Source organism: Tamandua tetradactyla, chromosome 17 (genome assembly GCF_023851605.1).
Source record: "Tamandua tetradactyla isolate mTamTet1 chromosome 17, mTamTet1.pri, whole genome shotgun sequence".
NCBI classification, from domain to species: Eukaryota; Metazoa; Chordata; class Mammalia; order Pilosa; family Myrmecophagidae; genus Tamandua; species Tamandua tetradactyla.
In genome coordinates, this window is record NC_135343.1 from 57622125 (window position 1) to 57644704 (window position 22580).

Below are 22580 nucleotides of genomic sequence, written 5' to 3' on the forward strand. Positions count from 1 at the left end.
AGAGGAGTAGGATTTAACTAAAGGAACCAGTCCTTCTAATCGGGGTCTTCCATGGCAACACATTCACATCCCTAGGACTGAAAGTGTAGTTGGGAAGTTCTTTTTCAAACCACAACACGGTCATCAAATCAGAGTGAGAAAAAGAGGCACATGTGAAGCAGAAGCTGAGTGTGAGGTTTGAGGATGGCGAGAGGAAAACAGAGACTGAGATGAAATATTGCCAAGAAGGTGGCAAGAACGTCAACTTCTCTGCAAATTCTCCCTTTGAAATTATTGCCCAGTTCCACCCACTCTAATTGAGCCACAATAATGACATGACTTTGTTTTAAATTATCCCCCCAAAAGAGTTCAGCCCACTTCTCCTTTAGGCAAGAAACTTCAGAAGACCCACTAAAGTTTCTCTGTCCAACATCTCTGCCTCCCTAGCCCCCTAAGGAAAGAAACTAGGAGACATTCTTCTCTGAAATGCACATTTTGCAGGAGTTCCCTAAAGCAACATTGTTTGGCTGACTGAGAATAGCACTTGAAGATCAGGAATAAGAAAAGGAAGTCTCTAATTGCTCATGGTTTATTAATTATAAGATGTAGGGAGAATTACACCTGAAGCAATGCTATTTTCAGGGAAAGATACAGCAAATTGAAATGTGGCTGGTGCACCAGTGAGAATAAGGGATCCACTGACCCTGCTGATTTGAAGACCAGTTGGGGGAAAAACAGTGGATCATATAGACACGACTAAAGCATTTTCCAAATTGATCTGTGGTCTCATAGTTCAAAAATCAGCTTTTCAAAGAGCACAGACTAGGCCCTAAAGCATAACCTATTATTTTATGCTGCATACCTATAAAGTATTAAGTGTGTGACATTCTAGGGTGAAGGAAAGAAAAGTTGCCTAAGATGGATTTGAAACAGTAATGCATCGCTTTAGCTGTTCCCATATTCACAGTATTTCATCTTCTGACGTGTGAGGTACATCATGCAAGAGTAATCACCGCCACTAGTGATTTGCCCTCGAGTGTCCTCCGACCATAAACTATTTTATGTATCTAATTCAATAAAACTGTCATTGGCTCCCTGATGAATGATTACATTGGAAAACGAATTATTCTTACACATTTGCCAAACTAGCAGTTATACGGGCACCCATGACTCCATTATGGAGGCTGCTGTGTTGGAAAATAATTCAGAATAAAGAAATGAAAGAAAGGGAGTGGACTTACCACCTAGAGAACGTATGCTTCCTCTCTCTCACCTCGTGCTGTGTTTTGCTGATTGCACCTAGGAGGTGGGGGAGATGGTCTGAAGTTATCATTTGATGGCCTTCAAAAAAATAATGCCACTGTGATTGTTTGGCTTCCTAATAGTAAACTCACAAACCTTTTTTTTCCAGGAAGTTTCCTCAGGTGAGCTACCGAGTTTCTCTGGAAGCTGCAGGTGTCACATGAGAAAGAGTCACAGAGACATAAAAAGACACTGTTTTCTTTCTGGGAAAGGTTTGATTTCCTGATAGAAGAGAGGGAAATTTTCTTCAGTGTTTCTGTTATAACTCAAATGATTCTTCTGTTAAGGGATGATAGTAAGACAATTTGTGATTCATTCAGGATCATCCAAAATCCAGGCAACAACCCTATTATCTAGTACAAAAGAAAGGACTTTGATGTCAGAAAGACCCACAGTTAAATCTCAGCTGTGAAATATATTATCATTTTATTTTGAATAGTTTTCCTCACCACCATAAGTCTCTCCTTTTTTTTTACATCTAAAATATAATTTCTTCCCATTGGAATTTATATTATTTTCATGTGAAAAAAGTGAATTACATTAATAGATTTCTCAATCTTACCCCAGCATCATGCTTCTGAAAGAAAACTGCATTTGTTCAGAGTATGTTAGTTGTGAAATTCTAAATTTAATGATAGTATTTGCATCTGTATTTATAAGTAATGCAATATTACTTTTATCCAATTATGTTATGAAATTAGGCTCTAGATCAGGAAATATAAAGTATTTTGTGGTTTCCTATGATCTGGAAAAAATTACAGAACATGTAAATTCTCATTTTGTTAAGTTTTTATAACAATGATCAATAAAATCATCTGGACCTAGTGTCTTGAGGGAGGTAAGTATTTGGCTATGTTTCATATACACGCTCATGGTTAATCACCTGTCCAGATTTTTCAAATTCCTTGTGTCCATTATCATCATTTACATTTTTTGTAGTTATCCATTTCATTTGATTTTTTAAACATTTGCAAAGATTTTAAATTGCATATTGAATTGTCTGGCATTTTTCACATTCTTTTAAATTTCATTTTGCACTTCTTTTCATAATCAAAATGCATATTATTTATCTCTTGTTTTAAGGTGAGCAAGATTGTGGTTTCTGTTTAATAATTTATTTCAAAGAATCATTTAATTATGTTGTTTAATTTTTTGTTGATTTCTCCTTATCTTATTTGTTCTTTTGCTTTTAGTATACCCTACCTCTTAAAATAAGTTTTTTTTTTGGCATGGGCAGGCTCTGGAAAATGAAATAAAATAAGATTTTATTGTCGCTGAAAGTCAGCATATTATTTTTCATCCATAAGTCAACACATGTAGAATATTGGTTCTTGAGTAAACAATGTGTTTGAAGATTAAATAACTGGGGTGTCACAGGCTGTCTCTGCTTTCTTCCCAGTGGGTGACTCTACTTCTATCTGGGAAATGTTCTTACCACAAAGAATTTTCCTATATACAGCAATCTCAGAGATAGGATACTAGGGAAGTTTCTCTGGACACAATATAGGTAACATTTTAAAATTCTACCTTTGGGAACTTATATTTAAGATGAATGAGTTTGCCAAAGTTATACCTAGGGGATATTTTCATATCTATTATTTTAAAGATTCTATAATTGTTCAATTGGATAGCATGTTAGACTGATTCTCCCATGCCCACTGTTTCAAGAGTGATTTTCATGGAAAAATCAGGTCCCTAAAACACAACCCAAGTAAATTTGACTCTATATTTTGATTTGGAAACCGTGACCCTTAAATGAAATTGACAGAGAAGAATTGGTGTAAAGATCTTCTAGCAAAGGGAATGAAGGACCTTAGGCATAAAGAAGCAAATAAATGACTTTGTTACAATAAAATGATGAAGGACATGGCTAAGTCTTAGAGTGTGACATTTTTTTTCTGATTGGCTCTGTGCTTCAAATCAACAGTAGCTTTTCGTATGGTCAGGTGATATGTTGGAGTCATACAAACTCATCAACAAAGATAAATACATATAACTGAAAGACACTGAAGCTGTTGTTACTTTTTCCTGGTCACTTGGTATTTTCCGAAGTTTGGACATTTTACTTGGCAGGCAACTTCGCATGTTAGTTTCCTGGTGGTAAATACGTCTACAAGAAAAGAACAGTGACTTTTCTTACATCTAATCTCAATTACATTACCTAAACTGACCAGGTGCCATTAGGAAGGCCTTAATCACCTCTCAACTGGATAACAGCCTTTAGTGGTGGTCACCAGCAGGTGTCCTGCACAATAGCCACTCCTGCTATTCATGTGAACAGAATCCTGATTTTGCTGTAGTGCATGATACCCAGATAAAATCCTCACTCCCCAGTCTCTTTTATACTTGGCCTTCTGGTGGATATGGGCAGTCCTGAACTCATTTCTGTACATTGAAATGTAGGATGAAGTACCTATAGGGAAGAATATTTCCCTAAATAAAATGGCAATGCTATATTACTCTGCAAATACCCCTCTTCTTACAGCCTGAAATGCACAATCTCTATACCCATATGGCTATAGTCACAACCATGAAGTCAAAAGTGACATGATAAAGATAGTAGAGAAAAGATAGATGGAGCCGTGGTCCTTTGTAGCAACATCCTTTTCACTTCGGTCATACTGAACCTGAAAAATCCTGGAAGTCATAGGTTATGTTTGTCTTGTTCACAATTGAATAATTAGTTCCAAGCACAGAGCTTAGAGTATAAGCTGCCAATAAATACTTGTTTCCCAGTTGTGGATTACAACTCCCCTTACTTCTTCTGACCTTCTCTTCAATGTGCTGATTTCATGTCCAACACTCAACTGTGCCATAGTCTATTTACCTATCACACCAGACTGCAAATTTCTCCAAGCTCTGCAGCAAGAATCTTAGGTTCAATCTCCAGTATTGACCTAGGCAATGACATATGCTATTAAAGGAAACATTAAGAGCATCTCCATCTTAGTATATTGTAGAAGTTAAATGCTATAATACAGGTGAAACACTTACTGTACTTGAAAGAGAGAAGTAAATAAATAATAGCTTGGAAGGCCTTCCTTTCAGCAGACCTACCTGGTAATCCAAATCATCAGTGGTCTTGACAGTCATGATAATCAAACATGAGGGATTGATTTTGAGAACTATTTCTCAGTTAAAGTAGCTTGAACAATTCCGACACACTCTAAGACCCCTGAGATTCAGGAATTCAAAATTCATTCACAAGATTCTTACTCCCTTGGATAGTTTGGACACTATCGATGTTTATTTCTGTCAACGTACTATTTCTAAACTTCCTTTGTTGACCAAACCCTTCTGTTTACTGAAACATTCTCTAGATGAGCAATATAGTTAATTGGACTTTGGCATAAGCACCTCCACCATATTTTTGTCCTATTTCTCTGAGCTGGCTCAGAGTTTGGATATTTTCAATCTCTATAGATACAAATTTGTGAGCAATTGTTTTTTGTTTGTTTGCAGAGGTTATTTGGATATTCATTGGATATTAACTTTTTTCTTTGTTGCTCTTTTTAAACCTGATTTTTATATGCATATTTTTCTAAATTTAAGATGCATTCTATGGGCAATAAGTGGCAATTTTAATGTGGCCAGTCCTCCCCCACAACTGCTTTTCCAATTGTAGTGCACCTTCCAACAATCTGTCTTAGAATTGAAGATATATCACAGATTAATCTTTAGGGAAAACCTTTAAATTCTTGAGAATGCCTCATGGTAACCCCTATATAGTAATCATACTCACTTTATATCATATTTAAAGTTAAAATATATAATTTCCATGCTTGTTTCAGCAGCACATACACTAAAATTGGAATCATACAGAGAAGATCAGCATGGTCCCTGTGCAAGGATGACATGCAAATTTGTGAGGCGTTCCACATTTTTTAAAAGAAAAAAATGTATAATTTCCTTTGGTACCATGCATAAAAAGTTTGGAAAATGTGAATTTGATTCTTTACTTAAGCATTGCATTCTTTGCATAAAGGAAATGGGAGAATGGTAGTCTTGTTACCACTTCTATTAGTTAAGATTGCATTTAACTTCACAGGAGAGAAATTCCAATGTGAAGCCTGCTTTTTTTCTTCTTATAACAATAAGTCTGGAGGTGCTACAGCTACCTTTTCATCTACTGGAGTGTTTCTGACATGTGTATATGGTTTCTCAAGGCCACAGAAGTTTACATCGTCAGATTCATGCAACAGCATAGGGTAGCAGGGTTTCTAAAATTGGCTTAGCCTTCCCATTAGGGACACAGATGGCTGCTGCACATTCAGCCACCATATCATTATTCCAAGGAAAAAGAAGGGGATTGGGTGCAACATACTTCTGTTTACATCTCATTGGTAAAACCCTAGCTGCTGAAGATTCTGAGAGGAAAAAAATATAGCTTTCCAACCACTATAATAGACGAAAGCAATCAAGAAGAAAGTTGGTAATGCATGTTGAGCAAGCCAACCTAAAATAACTGCCGCTTTTCTTTTGGAGATTTAATTTCAGACCTTCTTTTAGTTTTTGATACCATCGGTTTTAGTACTTGCAAACCTTCAGGCAGGAAAGCAGGCTAAAAAATATATTCAACTGAAAACATGAACCATTTTTCTTTAACAGAAGAGGATGGGTAACTCAGACAATGGTGTCAAAAACCCAAAGGATAGGTCAAGAGCTATGGAAAATCATTCCTGGAGAGCAGTACTGAGCTTTTTTACATCCCAGAGATTTAATAGCGACCTGTTATTTAAGCCACAAAGTATGGGGTGACGTATTTAAAAATACAAACAGGACGGTGCAGTGGCTCAATGGCAGAATTCTCGCCTGCCATACCGGAGACCCAGATTCGATTCCTGAAGCCTACCCATGCCAAAAAAAAAAAAAGCAAAAAACCCCACAAATAATGAGAATTGTAAGCTTTGCATTAAACCCTTACAAATGTCTCAATTCCAACTTTAAATAAAATGTGACATGGCTAAATATCTGGATACTATTGCTTATCAAGATAAATTACCTTATGGTCCATTGATACGGCAAGAATGTTTCCTATTTTTTAAACAGAGGCAGTTCAGCTGGAATTTCAAAGCTGGAATAGCTTTGAAACTGAGACTGGTTTCAGTGGCATGGACCCAACTGAAATTGAGATTGTTTGGGAGCTAGTTACTTTCATTGACCTCACATTCCCCATTTTTTGAGACAACGTGTCTATTGTAGTTCCTATTCCGGACTCAACTTTATATGTCAGTGTATGAAGGGCTTGGCAGACAAGTTCTCTCTTTAGTTCATAAGTCTTCACATTGAAAGGAATCATCCTTGAGAAGTTGTGCATCTGAGGAGGTACATCCAAGGAGCTTGATTCAGGCCAACAGTTGATTTAAATGATGTGGAATCCTTGGTGTGGATGTTTGCTTTTACATTCGAGGAAAGTAAATTGTTATGTGTGTCAAACTATATTTTCTAAACATGGACACAACAATATTTCTCATACCTGAGTTATTCTGCAATGTGACCTTACCAGTCTACCCTCAAAAAGCAGAGTTTACGTCCTACCCTCTAGAATGTACAGAAGCCATGAGAGTGCATTGGTCAAAAGAATACAACAGATATTATACTGTGTCGATTGAGGCATACCTTTTTTCGTCTTGTTGTTTGTTACCTTTGCTGCTTCTGGGTACTACCCTGGTGTCCTCACTTTGGAAATCATGTCACTCAGAATGATATTATTTGCTTTAGAAGTCAACAACTATATGCAGAGGCCATGCAAAGATGTTGTGATTGAGAGCCCCAGCCAAGGCCCTAGCATCAGTCTAGATAACTCCTCTCACCCCTGACTCCAACTGCATGAGAGATTCCAAGTAACAACCATCCATCTCAGCAGGGGCAGACCACAGATCCCAGAGATGTAATAGCGAACTGTTATTTAAGCCACAAAGCATGGGGTGACGTATTTAAAAATACAAACAGGACGGTGCAGTGGCTCAATGGCAGAATTCTCACCTGCCATACCGGAGACCCAGATTCGATTCCTGAAGCCTACCCATGCCAAAAAAAAAAAAAAAGCAAAAAACCCCACAAATAATGAGAATTGTAAGCTTTGCATTAAACCCTTACAAATGTCTCAATTCCAACTTTAAATAAAATGTGGCATGGCTAAATATCTGGATACTATTGCTTATCAAGATAAATTACCTTATGGTCCATTGATACGGCAAGAATGTTTCCTATTTTTTAAACAGAGGCAGTTCAGCTGGAATTTGCAACCTGTTGCATTTGGGTTATTTTGAATGTTGGGTTTTGAAGGGAAGCTAGCATAAACAGGTTAAATAATTGCAAAATGAGGTGGTACTAATTACTACTCAATCACTTCTCTAGTACGAATATGTGTCTAAACCTAGAGAAATATCTAGCATTTTTACAATTGTCATTTGGCTGCCCTTCAGCATGTTACCGTCTAATTAAAACACTTCACCATCATGATCAGACCAACAACATGCTTTCTTTTTTCATGCCCATTCAACAGATCGTTCCTTGGTGCTAGATTCTTGTGAAATTATACCTCTTAACTGTAGCATGTATCACCTTGCCCTGTCAGGTTTGCTTAGGTTTAATCTTTTTTTGGAGTCAGATTATTTATACTGATTAAATATAATCAATATTTAGTTACACATCTGTGGTGAGTTCTTGGTCCACCAACTGTACCATGAAATGGTGGGTAACTTTTAGGGGAAAATAAGTGAAGTACTAAAATAGTGATATTCACAGGTGCAAGTAAGGATCACTCATAACTTTCAGTTTATTCTAAATCAGAAAATAGTCTCAATCTACGTTATAGATTGTCTTTCATGACCTTCACATTGGGAAAACAGAAAAATTTAATATTTCTTGTACTGATTTTTCAAAATAATACTAAAAGATGTATAACCCTCAGATTTTGCACAGTGGTTTAATAGATAATGTAAACGTGCATACGTGGATGATTTATTTTGGGTAATTGTTCTTAACTGAACATTTTCTCTGCCTTCCAATATATGATTACTCAAATCATTCTTATTCTCAAAATAAAATTTCTGAACTACAGTTTCATGGAAATTTCTTTTTTATAATCACTCCACTGAAAAATAATTTTACCATCTACACCAGTTGGTATTTATCTCCTCCTATTCTGTGACTTTCTTGAGTTCACTGTGAATTTTAAAGACCTAGTCACAGAATTAAACTTCCATATTATATTAGAAATTTTATATATTTCAGTTGTCAAGTACCTAATTAATTTTAATATTTCTAGCATCTTATATGTAATGTATTAACAAAATATGTCTATTGAGTGACTGGCTGACTGACTGATAGGTTGTAAGAAATGGCCTTCTTTGTGAAAACCATTGTTGTATTCCAGCATGTAAAGAGTTTGGAAAGAGTCACTCAGGTGCTCACAATGCAAATAACAAATAAAAAATGTGAACAATTGAAAATTGTTACAAATGTGTTAGCTATCAATAATCATTTTAAAAGTGAATGGTCTAAATACACCAAAACACCAAGGCAGATACTGTCAGAGTGGCTACAAAAACAGGACCCAACAAATCGTCTTCTATGAGAAACCCACTTTCATTACAAAGACGCAGGTTTCTTTTTTTTTTTTTTTAACTTAAAAGTAAAATGATGGAGAAAGAAATAGCCTGTGAACATTAATTAAAAAAAGTGGGAGCAGCCAAACTAATTTAAGAGAAAGCCAATTTCAGAAGCAGGAAAATTATCAAGAAAAAAAGTGGCATTGCACAATGGTAAAGGGATTAATACTCTTAGAAGACATAGCAAAAATAAACAAAAACTTACCTCAACTGGATCTAATCTACATTTGCAGAACACTTTATCCAGCAACAACTGAATGCACATACTTCTCAAGTTGATATGAAACATTCACAAAGATAGACTTCATTCTTGGCTATAAATCTTACCTTAACAAATTTTTAACAATGGAAGTTAGAAAAGTGTGCTCTCAGACCACAATGGGATAAGCTAAATAATACATGGGTCAAAGAAGAAGTTTCAAAATAAATGAAAATGCAATTTGAACTAAATTAAAATGAAAATACAACATATCAAAATTTGTGGGCGACACTAAAGTTTGCATTCAGAGGGAAATTTATAGCACTGGATACATGTATTAGAAAAGAAGAAAGCTTCCACCATAGGAAACTGAAGAAACAAGATCAGTACAAATCTAAATGAAGAAGAAATAAAATAATAAAGATAAAAATTTAAGAGCAGAAATCAATGAATTTGAAAAACAGGAAGACAAAAGAGAAAACAAGCAAAACCAGAAAGTTCATTCTTTGAAAAGATAAATTAGACTGGTAAAACCATAGCAAGTCTAATCAACAACAACAAAAAAAAAAAATAGGGAAGACTCAAGTTACTAACATTATAAAAGAAAGAGAGGCCATCACTGTCAATCCAATGGACAATAGGATAGAAAAGAGTAATCAGCCCAATTCTATCTCCACAAATTTCATTACCTAGATAAAATTGGCCAGTTCCTTAAAAGATAAAATCAACCAAGACTCAAAACAAGAGATTTACATCATCTGGTTTGGTCTATAACTATTGAAGAAATTGAGTCATTTATTAATAACCTTACAAAAATGAAAATCCCAGATCCAAATAGTTTCACTGGGAAATTCTACCAACCAATAAGAAAGAAATTATGCCAATTCTCCACCATCTCTTTGAGAAACTGCAAACACAGGGAGAAATACTTAAAGCATTCTGTGAGGTTAGCATTACCTTAATAACAAAATCAGATTGGACATTTTGAGAAAGAAAACTGCAGATCAGTATACATTAGCAAGTCCAATCCAACAATGTATAAAAAGAATTATACACCACGACCAAGTAGGATTGATTCTAGGTATGCAAAGTTGGGTCAACATTTAAACATAAATTAATATAACTCACAGCATCAACAGGCTAAAGAAGGAAAATTGCATGATTTCATCAATAAAAAATATTTGATAAAACCCAACATCAGGAATGATAAAAATAACTCAGTCCAATAATAATAAGGCAGAACTTCCTCAATTTTATAAATGTCTATAAAACCCTATAGCTTGTGTCATACTTAATATTGAGATACTAGATGCTTTATCCCTAACATCAGGAATAAAGTAAAAGTGTTTCCTCTCACCTCTACTATTTTCAACATTTTACTGGAATGCAATACATTCCTAGCTAATGCATTAAGACGAGAAGATGAAGGAATATGTATACAGATTGAGAAAGAAGTAATTTAATTGTCTTTCTTTGAAGATGGCATGATTGTGTGTTTAGAAAAACCCCAGGTAATCTACAAAAAAATCTTGGAATTAATATGTTATTATAGCAAGGTTATTGCATACAAATTTAATATACAAAAGTCAATTGTTTCTCCTTATACTAGCAATGAACAAATGCAATTTAAAATAAAAATACATAACAACATATACAATAGCACCAAACACATGAAATACTTGGGTATACATCTAACATAATATGTACAAGATCTATGTGAGAAAAAAAATGCAAAATTCTAATGGAAGAACCTCTAAATAATTGGAGAAATACTTCATGTGCATAGATTGGAAGACAATATTATTAAATGTCAGTTCTCCCCAAATTGATAAATATAATTTCAATGCAATCCCAATCAAAATTGCAGAAAGTTGTTTTGTGGATATTGACAAGTTCATTCTAAAATTTAGATGGGAAAAAAAAGTTTTAATCAAAAATTATTGGCAAAGTTCCTTGAGGAATGGGAGAAAAAAATATGGAACTATTAAACTTTACCATCAGGAATCCCCTGATACTGTGTCAAATTTTAGGGACACCCAAATCAATAGGCCATGCCCTTGATCTTGAGGCTTACTCTTGTGAAGCTTATGTAGGTAGTGGAGAAGCTTAGTCTACCGATAAGTATGTGTACTGGTTCGAAAGGATGCGTGCCCCCTTTCAAAGAAAAGCCATGTTTTAATCAAGATCCCATTTCATTAAGGTAGAATAATCCCTATTCAATACTGTATGTTTGAAGCTGTAATCAGATCATAACCTTGGATGACGTGATTTAGTCAAGTGGTTGTTAAACTGGATTAGGTGACGACATGTCTCTACCAATTTGGGTGGGTCTTGATGGGTTTACTGGAGTCCTATAAAAGAGGAAACATTTTGGAGAATGGGAGATTCAAACAGCAGAGCAGAACGACATAGCCACGAGAAGCAGAGTCCACCAGCCAGTAACTTTGGGAGATAAAGAAGGAAAATGCCTCCCAGGGAACTTCAAGAAACAGGAAGCCAGGAGAAGAAGCTAGCAGATGATGCTGTGTTTGCCACGTGCCCTTCCAGATGAGAGAGAAACTCTTGACTGTGTTCACCATGTGCCTTCTCACTTCAGGGAGAAACCCTGAACTTCATCTGCCTTCTCAAACCAAGGTATCTTTCCCTGGATGCCTTAGATTGAACGTTTCTATAGACTTGTTTCAATTGGTACATTTTCTCGGTCTTGGAACTGTAAACTAGCATCTGATTAAGTTCTACTTTTTAAAGGCCATTCTGTTTCTGGTATATTGCATTCTGGCAGCTAGCAAACTAGAACAGTATGTCTAAAAGTTGCTTCTGGAGGACCTCTTCTGTTGCTCAGATGTGGTCTCATTCTCTCTAAGCCCAACTCTGCAAGTGAAATCATTGCCCTCTCCCCTACGTGGGGCATGACATCCAGGAGTGAAAGTCTTCCTGGCACTGTGGGAGATGACTCCCAGGGATGAATCCAGCCCTGGCACCATGGGATCAACAATTCCATCCTGACCAAAAAGGGAAATAGAAGTGTAACTAATAAAGTATCAGTGGCAGAGAAAGTTCAAATAGAGTTAAGAGGTTACTCTGGAGTTTCCTCTTATACAAGCTTCAGTTAGACATTGCTACCTATCATAACCTGCCAAACCCAAGCCAAGACCATTCCAGTCAATCTTAAAGAACACCTAGGGCAACATAAAAGATTCCACATGGGTTCCATGCACTTGAGTAACTTTTCAGAAACCTACAATCTCCAGATGGGTCCCTGGACCAGATAACTCCTGAAACCTAGAGGGCCCAGCCTCTCCATACCATTAGATAGTTCCAACTACTTACCCTATATTAGTAACAGATTCTTCCAACATGAAAAAAATTAGAATGGTCATAGCCCAAACACCCCTAAAGAGAGAAATAGAAAGATCAAAGGTGATGGTGGAGTTATACAGAGAAGATGGGATTTAACAAATGAATATGCTTGCTGAATCATCAAACTGGTATCTTTTTCAGTTACCATTATCTTAGAGCAGCTGGAAGTAAAAACCTAAAATTGTGGAATTATAACCCATGTCAGACTAATATGTTCTACAACTAATTGTGGTGCTGTGCTTTGAAATTTGTTGGGTTTTTTTTGTATTATGTTATTTTTCACAAAAAAGAAAGAAAAAAAGTCGATTGTGTTGATTATACGATTATACTATAGAATAAAAAAAAATTTTTAAGTGAATCAGTAAAAGAAAGCATTGCATTTTTTTTTTTTTTTTTGGCATGAGCAGGCTCTGAGAATCAAACCCAGGTCTCTGGCATGACAGGTAAGAATTCTGCCACGGAGCCACCATTGCACCACCCTCAAAAGAATTGACTTTTCAATGCATACAGTGATTCTAGTTTACCAAAAATTAAAAATTGTAGAAAGAGCTTGGCTTTATACATGGTTGAGAAGAATTTGGTATAAATCCAGTTCCTATAGTTTGGGGCCTAAGTTAAGGAAATAATATTATAAAGTGGTGTTACTATGTAGAGCCCTGGCAATAGCCCACTCCACTGAGGCTGCAGCAGGTTTGTGGTGCTCTCTAACCTGCCAATAAGTGTAGGGTGACAAGATGAATGCCAGGTGGCAATTGGAAGCTGTCCCAGGGTGAAAAATTTATCATAAAACAAACCATAGATAATCAAGAGCTGGCTATGCTATGTGTGCTTTACTATAGGGCAGTGCTTTTCAGACTTTAAAATGCACAGAGTTCTTGTTAAATTCAGATTCTGATGTGGTGCATTCGGGTGGGGTCTGAGACTGCATTCCTAATGCGCTCCAAGGTGGTACTAAAAATAAAAAAAATAATAATAAAGTTTAAATGGAAAAGCAAAAGATTCGGATTAACTAGATATACTGAAGAAGGGAAAATCAGGGAATTAACGCTACCTAATTGTAAAACTTACTATAAAGCTGCAGGGATCAAGACTGTGTAGTATTGGTAAAAGGAGAAAATAGAATGGAACAGATAGGGGAGCCCAGAAAGAGACCCACACAAATCTAGTCACCTGATCTTTCACAAAAGACCCAGAGCTAGCCCATGGGAAAAGGATAGTCTTTGCAATAAATGGTACTGCAGCCTTAGATGATAATAAATAAATAGAAATAAAGGAAGAATCTAGACACAGCTAACTTCTTTCCAATAATCAACTCACAATTGATCTGAGACCTAAATGTAAAAGGCAAAATTCTAAAACTTCTAGAAGATACTATAGGAGAAAATATAGGTGACACTGGGTCTGCTAAGTTCTTAGATACAACTTCAAAATATGATTGATTAAATAAATAAAATCGATGTCAGATGTTAAAATTTAAAACATCTGCTCTTCAAAATACGCTTTTCGATTTTAAGGGAATGAAAGGACAAGCTTTCCACTGGGGGGAAATATTTATATGTATCTGATAAAGGACTGATATCCAAAACTCAGCGATAAGGAAAAGAAAGAAACTAACTGATTAAAAATGTGCAAAATAACTAAGCAGACACCTCACCAAAGAAGATATATAGATGACAAATAAGCACGTGAAAAGAAAAGTTAATTGCAAATAAAAATGGAAATTATCTAACAGTGTAAACCACTTACAATGGCTAAAATAATTTTTTTAAAAAAACAGAAAGTATCAAACAATTTTGAGTATTTTGAGCAAAAGAAACTTTTTCATTTTAAAAGGGAATGTAAAATGACATGGCTATTTTAGAAGACTGTCAGTTTCTTACAAAGCTGAAGACTCTCACCAACAATCTAGCAATTGTTAGATCAGGTATTTATCCACATGAGTTGGAAGCTTATGCCCACTTTAAATACTGCGCGTAAATAATTTTAGCAGCTCTATACCTGACTGCCCAAAACTGAAAGCAACCGGTATGTCCCTCGGTCGGTGCATGAATAAATAAACTGTAGTACATCCATGCAATAGAATATTATTCAGCGATAACAAGGAGTAAAAAGAAATCAAACCATGAAATACAGTAAAAGGACCTGAAATGCATGTTGCTAATTGAAAGAAGCAATCTGAAAATACTACATACTGTACAATTCCAAATATATGGCATTCTGGAAATGACAAACCTGTGGAGACACTAACATTTCAGTTCTTTCTAGGATTCTTGAGAAGGAAAGGGGGAGAGGGATGAATGAAGCACAGGGGATTTTTAGGGCAAAGAAACGATTCTGTTAACTTGGTGGTGGATACATGCCACTATGCATTTGTCAAAGCCTCTAGAACTTTACAGCACAAAATGTGCATCCTATTGTAAATTATGGACTTTTGTAATATAATGTGTCAGTATTAGTTCGCTAGTTGTACCAAATGTACCATACTCATGCAAGATGTGAAAGGAAGGGGAAACTGGAAATAGTGGGTGGGACGGGATTACTAGGAATCCTCTGTACTATTTGCTCTATTTTTTTTTTCATTAAGCTAAAACTGCTCCAAAAATAAAGTCCATTAATTAAAAATATTTACATTAAATTAATAATAGCAGCAACATTGTCAAAGACAACACTTAAGTTCTCTTTGCAATAACATACCAGGCAGACAAAAGAAGCTAAGCAGTAGTTAAGCAGTAACTCTAGAAGCAAGAGCATTTTCTTAAGAGGCTAAAAATGGAAACTCTCCATATATTTACCCACAGGAGGATGAAAAACAATTTGTTTTCATATGTAATTCATTTACATATACACTAGAATATCACAAAGAAGTTTAATAAAAAAGAATGGGACAGAGCCCATCACTTCTGCCCCAGCCGACACCTCATGCCTGGCCTCAGTGAACTTTGTTGGTGTTATGGTTCAGAGAGATGACAGATAAGCTATTGGGTTCAAACAAATTAACCATATTTGTGAAGCAAATGAAACAAGATCTCAAGATCTGGGTTCTGGATTAGGTTTCTGAGCTGGGGATGATTCATTACCTTTGCATGTGTATTTTGAAAAATTTAAAAAACAGTACCCAAGAAAATTTTCATACAGTGTTCTGAAAATTTAGAAATATTTTCTGTGAAATGCTTGAACTCTTAGAAACCTTCTTGAGCATGACAGCAATGGAACAGATTTAAGAAGCTCAACAAGCCTAAACAAGAGCTAAATAAAGAATACCATGACCAAGCAAATATTAGTAATCATAATCATGTAGAGAAAAATCTAAAAATCATCCTTTATTTCTTAAAAAGAGAGTAAAGTGAAGCATTACCTGCAAGAGAATACCAGAAGCCAGGAAATGGTAGACTAAACACTTTCAGCAGCTGAGAGAAAAATAAACTAAAGTTATCCCAGAATTCTATAATCAGTGAATGTATGCTCTTAGAATAAAAGGAAAAAAGAGATTTAAAATAAAAATAATAATAAGAGAAAACCGCTAGTATAACTTATCTTTAAAAAATGCTAAAGTGCCTTCAGATTGATGTGAAACAATACCAGTGAGAAAATCATAAATTCAGGAATGAAAAAATGAGTGCTGGAAATACTAAAAATGTGGCTAAATATATAAAAGAATTGACCACTGATGGATGCAAGCACATGGATGAATCTCAAAAACAATTGCAGTAAAGAAAACAGATACAGAAAAATATATATACTGTATGATTATATTTATTTAAAGTTCAAAAGCAAGTAACACAAGTCTATGATGAGAGAATTGCAAACTGGCTGTTTCTGGTGCTGGGGCAATTTGATAGCGAAAACTTAAAGATAATTCAGGATGAGTAAGTATAGCCATAATCATAGCGGAAGACATTAATGTAATCAGAAAAATAATTATGCAATTTATAAAAGAGTTATAAAATAAAAAGCGTATGAGCTAATATATGTATGTAGTAATCTGAAAAAAACAAATAGATAATAATCTTTCTTTTGATATGCAAATTTTGTAAAATTTGACCTTATTACTTCTACATTAGAGATATCAAAAATTTCAAATTTACTGTATCACAATATATTCTGTATGGAACTACATAGAGAACATATTTTCTGATCATAATATAAGTGATTAAAACCAAATTAAAAGATAGTTTCACTATGCGTGTGCACGTATAGATAATCAAAAGATTAGACAGATAGGTGAATAGACAGATGGATAGATGGATGAGCAGATGGATAGATAGATAGATATTTACTTGGAAGTATTTATGGATAACTCGATAATCTGTAAATTAAAAAAAACAATTTAAGACAGAAATAAAATTGAAATTTTGAAGTATTTGTATCTAAGTTACAATGAAAAAAGTGCATATCAAAATTGGGGGGATTTAGAGACACTAGACACAAATAAAACAAGTAAACCAGTATAACTGGAGAGGGCACATTTCTTGGAAAGTATGTGACTACTCTTCAGTTCCAGAAGATTCTCATTATTTGTCAATATGTGTCACGTACCCCCATAGTTTCCAGTTTTTTTAAATGAAGCCAGAGAAAATAACTTTATGTAAAATCTTCCAGATGAGGGATGTTGGAGATTAACTTTAAAAAACTATGCTGCATGAGATAAGACAAGAAAAATGATGTATCTGAAACAAGATGCTCCTAAGTGGTGATTGTTGATGTGGGGTCCCTGGCACAGTTCCCTCAGCAACACCAGTAGACTTGTGAGGAATGCAGATGCACAGGCCACCCAACCATCAGAAGGTCCATGGGTGGGGCTCAACAACCTGTCTTTTAAGAAGCCCTCCCTTTGACTTTTAAGCTCCCTCAAATTTGGGCAACACCAATCTGGAATTTTAACTAAGATTTACATAGCCATAGTCATAGTCAAGCTTCCCAATTAAAATAGCTTATTTTATTGATCACTGAGAACAGGGCCCTTCTTTCTATAGCATCAAATTTGGCATCACTCAAAAAGAGAGAATTTGTCAGACCATTAAAAGGTAAGCCTTGGACATTTAAGGACACAGGCATAACCGGCTAGAGACAAAGAATAAAAGAATCAGCTTTGTCATACAGACTTTATCTTTGTTTAAAAGGAAACCAATTTCCTGTGTGAATGTTATTCATCTAACAGTCGATTTTTTTTATTTTCCTAAGATAGAAAAGAAGCTCAGAAGATTCAACTGATAAAGCATGTTCTTATTTGGATAGGAAAAACAGAAAAGCAGAACAAAACAGCTAGACAGAAGAGAGATTTTCTCTGAGGAGACACCATGAGTCAGTTTCTGATGTAGCGTGCTCCAAAATTGCATAAGTTCTGATTGGATTTCAGGGTTATATCTCCTTCCAAAACAGACCCTTTTCTCCCATAACCACCTGCTGTGTTGATTTGCTTTCCAAAGAAAATCTAAGCCTTAATAGGCAGAAAAAAAAGCCACATAAACCTAATAAAAACTGAATAAATTGATTTTCTCTAAAGGGCATTATAGTGAATAATTAAATGTCCGCAGCCGTCTCGTTCGGCTTCTGATCCCCGGCCGGCGAAGGGAACAGGAGGGGAGAAAGAGACAGGCGCAGGCAAACCGACTCGAGTGATAAACACGGGTTCAAGGCACGCAACGGTTGTGAGCACAGACCTTTACTGGAGTTAAGCTTGCATTCTCTGTTACAGGTTCCACGCGGGACAAGATACCCCGCGGGGGAACAACCTCTATGCGGCCGTCAGGTACGGCTCCCTGTGGGTCGTCTCCACCCACCCTGTCCGGGTAACCTCTTATATACTGTGCCCAAACCCAATAGGTTAGTGCCACGTATACAGAGGTGATTGGAAGATAGGGTTGGTGGGCGCGTGCGTCATACGCGGAAACAGGATGCGGGCGCCATCTTGGCTCACTCGATGGGCGGGGGGAACTCTAGAGCAGGCTGCAGCGTGTCCACTAGGCCTGACCCGGGAGGCGGCTCTCCACATCTCCCCCTTTTTTATTATTTTTGGTCCGTAGACCCTTTCTTAGACCCAGTGTCTCCATTGATGAGTGAGCTCCCGTGAGCTTGATTAGCCCACTACTTGTTTTGGTGCTTTGGGGAGTCTGGACTAGGCTTGCTAGGCACCAACCAGAATGCCTCCTCATATAGAGACCGGAGAGCCCGTGAACTGGAAACCATGTGACTCTCCCTGCAGTGCTTCGCCTCGCAACTGGGCTAAGCGGGGCTCAGGAGAGCGGCAACCAGAGTCGAGGGTGTCACTAGATGTCTCTGTGCAATGGCCGGAGTCTAGTCTGGCCAGGACCGTGACTCTGCCTTAGAGATCATCCTAAGACCAAAATTATGACATCTGGTGCCGCCTTTTATACCCGGGACACAGCCATGGGCCTTGCAGCTGACCTTGCTTTCGAGCGTCCCGCCCTGAGTGGCCGGGATGGGTCATACGGTGAAATGGGGGACTGGCACAGGGGTCGTTGTCAGGAGCACCAGGGGCGAGTGACATAGCCAACATGGTAGTAACACGCAATTGCTGCTGTGTCTGGAACAAGCGTTCTAACAAGCATTTAACAGTGACTAATCCCACTAATAGTCCCACCGCTACGAGAATCCAAGTAGTCAAATTGGGCCAAGAGCACCAAGAGGTGACTCAGTTCCACAGACTTTGTACAGTCTCGCCCAGTTTGGAAAGGTCGAAGGCAACGGGGGTTAACTTGATCTTCCCAAGCACTTTAAGGTCTGATTCCACCTGTTGGGAGAGCAGGGGGGTATTAAAACTGGTCCCCCCTTCTAAACAGTCGGAGGGTGACTGGCGTTTTCGTTGCCATCTCGTCAGTCGCCGCCGTCATCAGCAGAGTTGGAGGCCTGATCTGATGGTTCAGGTTGAAGGCTTGTTGGTTTTTTGGGCAACAGTTCCTTGGCGTCCCCGGGCGGTGTCACGGTTCTCACCAGTCTTTCCGGAACCCACACTGGTTGACGTCCTGGCTCCTGGGGAAAAACACAAACAGAGCCTCTGGCCCAGCTGAGCACTGGGTCAGGGCCTTGCCATTGTCCTGACAGGACATCCTTCCAACGGACTGTAATAATGACTTGTAATTCAACCCACTGAGGTTTTTGTGGTTGAAAAAATACTGTTTTGGGAGTGTCCCCTTCCACACAATACGCCCCTGTACCGGAGCTGGAGCCGTCCGTGTACACGGTGAGGGCGCCCACTAGTGGCTTAGGCGAAGTTACTTTAGGAAAAATTACTGGGTGTCGAGTAACAAACTGCAAAAGGGGGGCTTTTGGGAATTGATTGTTAATGCTTCCTAGAAATGTACACCGGAGGATGGCCCATTGATCTATGCACCCAGTGAGTATCTCAAGTTGCTGGGAAGAGTAAGGTACTCTGAGGTTTTCAGGTTGCTGGCCGAAATGTTGTATGGCCCTTTTAATTGATTCTAAGGCCAGATCTGCAACAGCTGTAGGATAGTGCTCTAGGACCTTTTTTGGGGAAACTCCAGGGTGAACCCAGAGTAATGGTTCTTGCTGCCATAGCACTGCCGTGGGCTGTAACTCTGTCGGCAGCAAGCAGGCTTCAAAAGGCTCACTGGGGTTTATTCTTTTCAGAGTAGCGCTGCTGAGCGCCTGCTCCACTCGGGCGGGGGGCACGGCCGTAACTGCCCCTCCCCTGACCAGCCCGCTGGGGGTTTCGGGTTTAGCAAAGGATCAGTGCACCTACTCGGTATGGCCACCAGGGGGAGCCCTCGGGGAGGGCCTTTGGGGGAATCACCTAAACCGTCCACCGGAAACTGTTGCATCCCCGGGGGCGCAGCAGCAGACGCTGGCGGGGCGGAAGGTCGCGTGGGTGAGATAGGAGGCCCCTCCCAATCGATCAGCGGAGGCGCGTCTGCCCCCTCGGTCTCATCACCATCTGACTCTGAGTCAGAGCTGTCTGAACTGGCGTTTGACTCCGGCGGCTTGCCCTTACAGGAGCCGTCCGCAGACGAAGCTGACTGAGTTTCTTGGAGCGCATGCCGTGCCTGTAGCAGGGCAGAAGACGGACTGAGGCCCGAAGTAGACTCTGCCTCAGGGCAAGCACGGATGGTTTCCCAGATAGGGACCAGGATCGGGTCCATACAAAGGCCCGTCCGGCGCGCCCGTTCTATGTCATTACCAAGTTTCAGCCAAGAAGGCAGGCTGAGGCTCCCGGAGTGGGCGAACCAAGGTGCAAAAGCAGCAATATCTTCAAGGAACCGCAGGAGGGAACTCTTCCTAACCGAGATGCCCCGCTGCTTCAAAAGGGTTTTTAAAGGGGGTAATAAAGGTGAACTTCCTGACTGCCCCATGCTTGCAGTCGGCACTGTACTTTAATCACTCGGAGAGCTCTTCCGAGTCCCCGGGGCTACCTGAAAGCCCGCGGGCCTTAACTCTCACGTAATAAGAAGTACTCACCTTCTCGCGGTGATCAGGCGCGGGAAGTCCGCTGCGAGCTCAGGATGCACGTCCTTCTCAGTTCAAGAAGAGACAGTACGGCTCTCCTTGCAGAAGAGGTGTCGAGAGAGGAGGTTCCCCGTACGGGCCACCACTTGTCCGCAGCCGTCTCGTTCGGCTTCTGATCCCCGGCCGGCGAAGGGAACAGGAGGGGAGAAAGAGACAGGCGCAGGCAAACCGACTCGAGTGATAAACACGGGTTCGAGGCACGCAACGGTTGTGAGCACAGACCTTTACTGGAGTTAAGCTTGCATTCTCTGTTACAGGTTCCACGCGGGACAAGATACCCCGCGGGGGAACAACCTCTATGCGGCCGTCAGGTACGGCTCCCTGTGGGTCGTCTCCACCCACCCTGTCCGGGTAACCTCTTATATACTGTGCCCAAACCCAATAGGTTAGTGCCACGTATACAGAGGTGATTGGAAGATAGGGTTGGTGGGCGCGTGCGTCATACGCGGAAACAGGATGCGGGCGCCATCTTGGCTCACTCGATGGGCGGGGGGAACTCTAGAGCAGGCTGCAGCGTGTCCACTAGGCCTGACCCGGGAGGCGGCTCTCCACAATTAAATACAGTTTGATTGTTTGCTGAGCTGTTAGGATCAATGGTGCTTTAGGAAAGCATAATGTACTACTTGTGTTTGTGTTTGCAAATAGCCAGTTGAATGTTCTCAGTCAAAAATAAAATCTCAATTTCCTGTTATTTGTGCGGGAGGGGTAGAGTTGGGTGATGGTAAGAGGAACAGGAACAGGGACAGGCCTGAGACACAACACAGACAACTACTTGTAAAGACCACAGAAGAAAAAAGAAAGAAAGAAAGAAAGAAAGCATTTCTTTAAAATCCCTTAATGCCTTTTGGTTATATCTAGGGTCAAGCATGGGCAAAAAGGACTGATAGCATCTGACTTTTTCAAAATATATTTCCCATTTCACTCATTGAAGCTGGAAATGTACCAAAGAAGCTTTTTTTTAAGTTATATTAGCCCCCATCAGTGGTCTACTTTAATTAATTGAATGCCAGGACCCATTTATGGATGAGGGCGAAGTCACCAGAGAATGAGGACAGCAGGTTTTGAGAAAGTGATCAGGAGGATACCTGCCTTCTTGAGGGGAATAGGATGGCACCAAGTTGGGGGAAGGTAGAAATGACAAGAGCTGGGCTACTGTCCACTTTTCCCTCCAGTCAAGTCTAACAGTATAAATATGAATTAAGGAGGGTCTCAGGATGTAATTTTCATAACAATATCAAGTCTGCACATTTTTGATTTATAAGAATACTGAGTCACATTTCCATTCACAAGGGCAATTTTGAAAAGCATCCAAGTGCTGTAATGTGTCCTGATTGACAGTGGTTGGGTCACCAGCTTCATCTCCCACCAACGAGCCTTTGAAGGGGCCTGAGAGTGAGCCTGGAGGAGAATTAGACCCAGGTCTCCACCTCAGAGAGGAAACCTAAACTAATATTTGAGAGACAGAATCGGACACACCGATCTCACTGTAACTCATAATTTAGCTCATAAATTGAATTTAAAAATGCATAATTAAAAGAAGGTAATTTATCAAGGGGACAAGCAATACATAGGGCAGCCAAAGCAGAGTCTTGGAATCTGAACCCCATATTTAAAACCATGCTCCACCAGTGATTATGACT

General features: G+C 38.8%; 1 non-coding gene across 1 annotated transcript; it reads left to right on the top strand.

Moving 5' to 3' along the window:
• The first annotated feature begins 5059 nt into the window (after nucleotides 1-5059).
• Nucleotides 5060-5166, top strand: LOC143661854 (U6 spliceosomal RNA). The gene has a single exon (XR_013164891.1). It is a non-coding gene; the product is annotated as a U6 spliceosomal RNA (small nuclear RNA).
• The last annotated feature ends 17414 nt before the right edge of the window (nucleotides 5167-22580 follow it).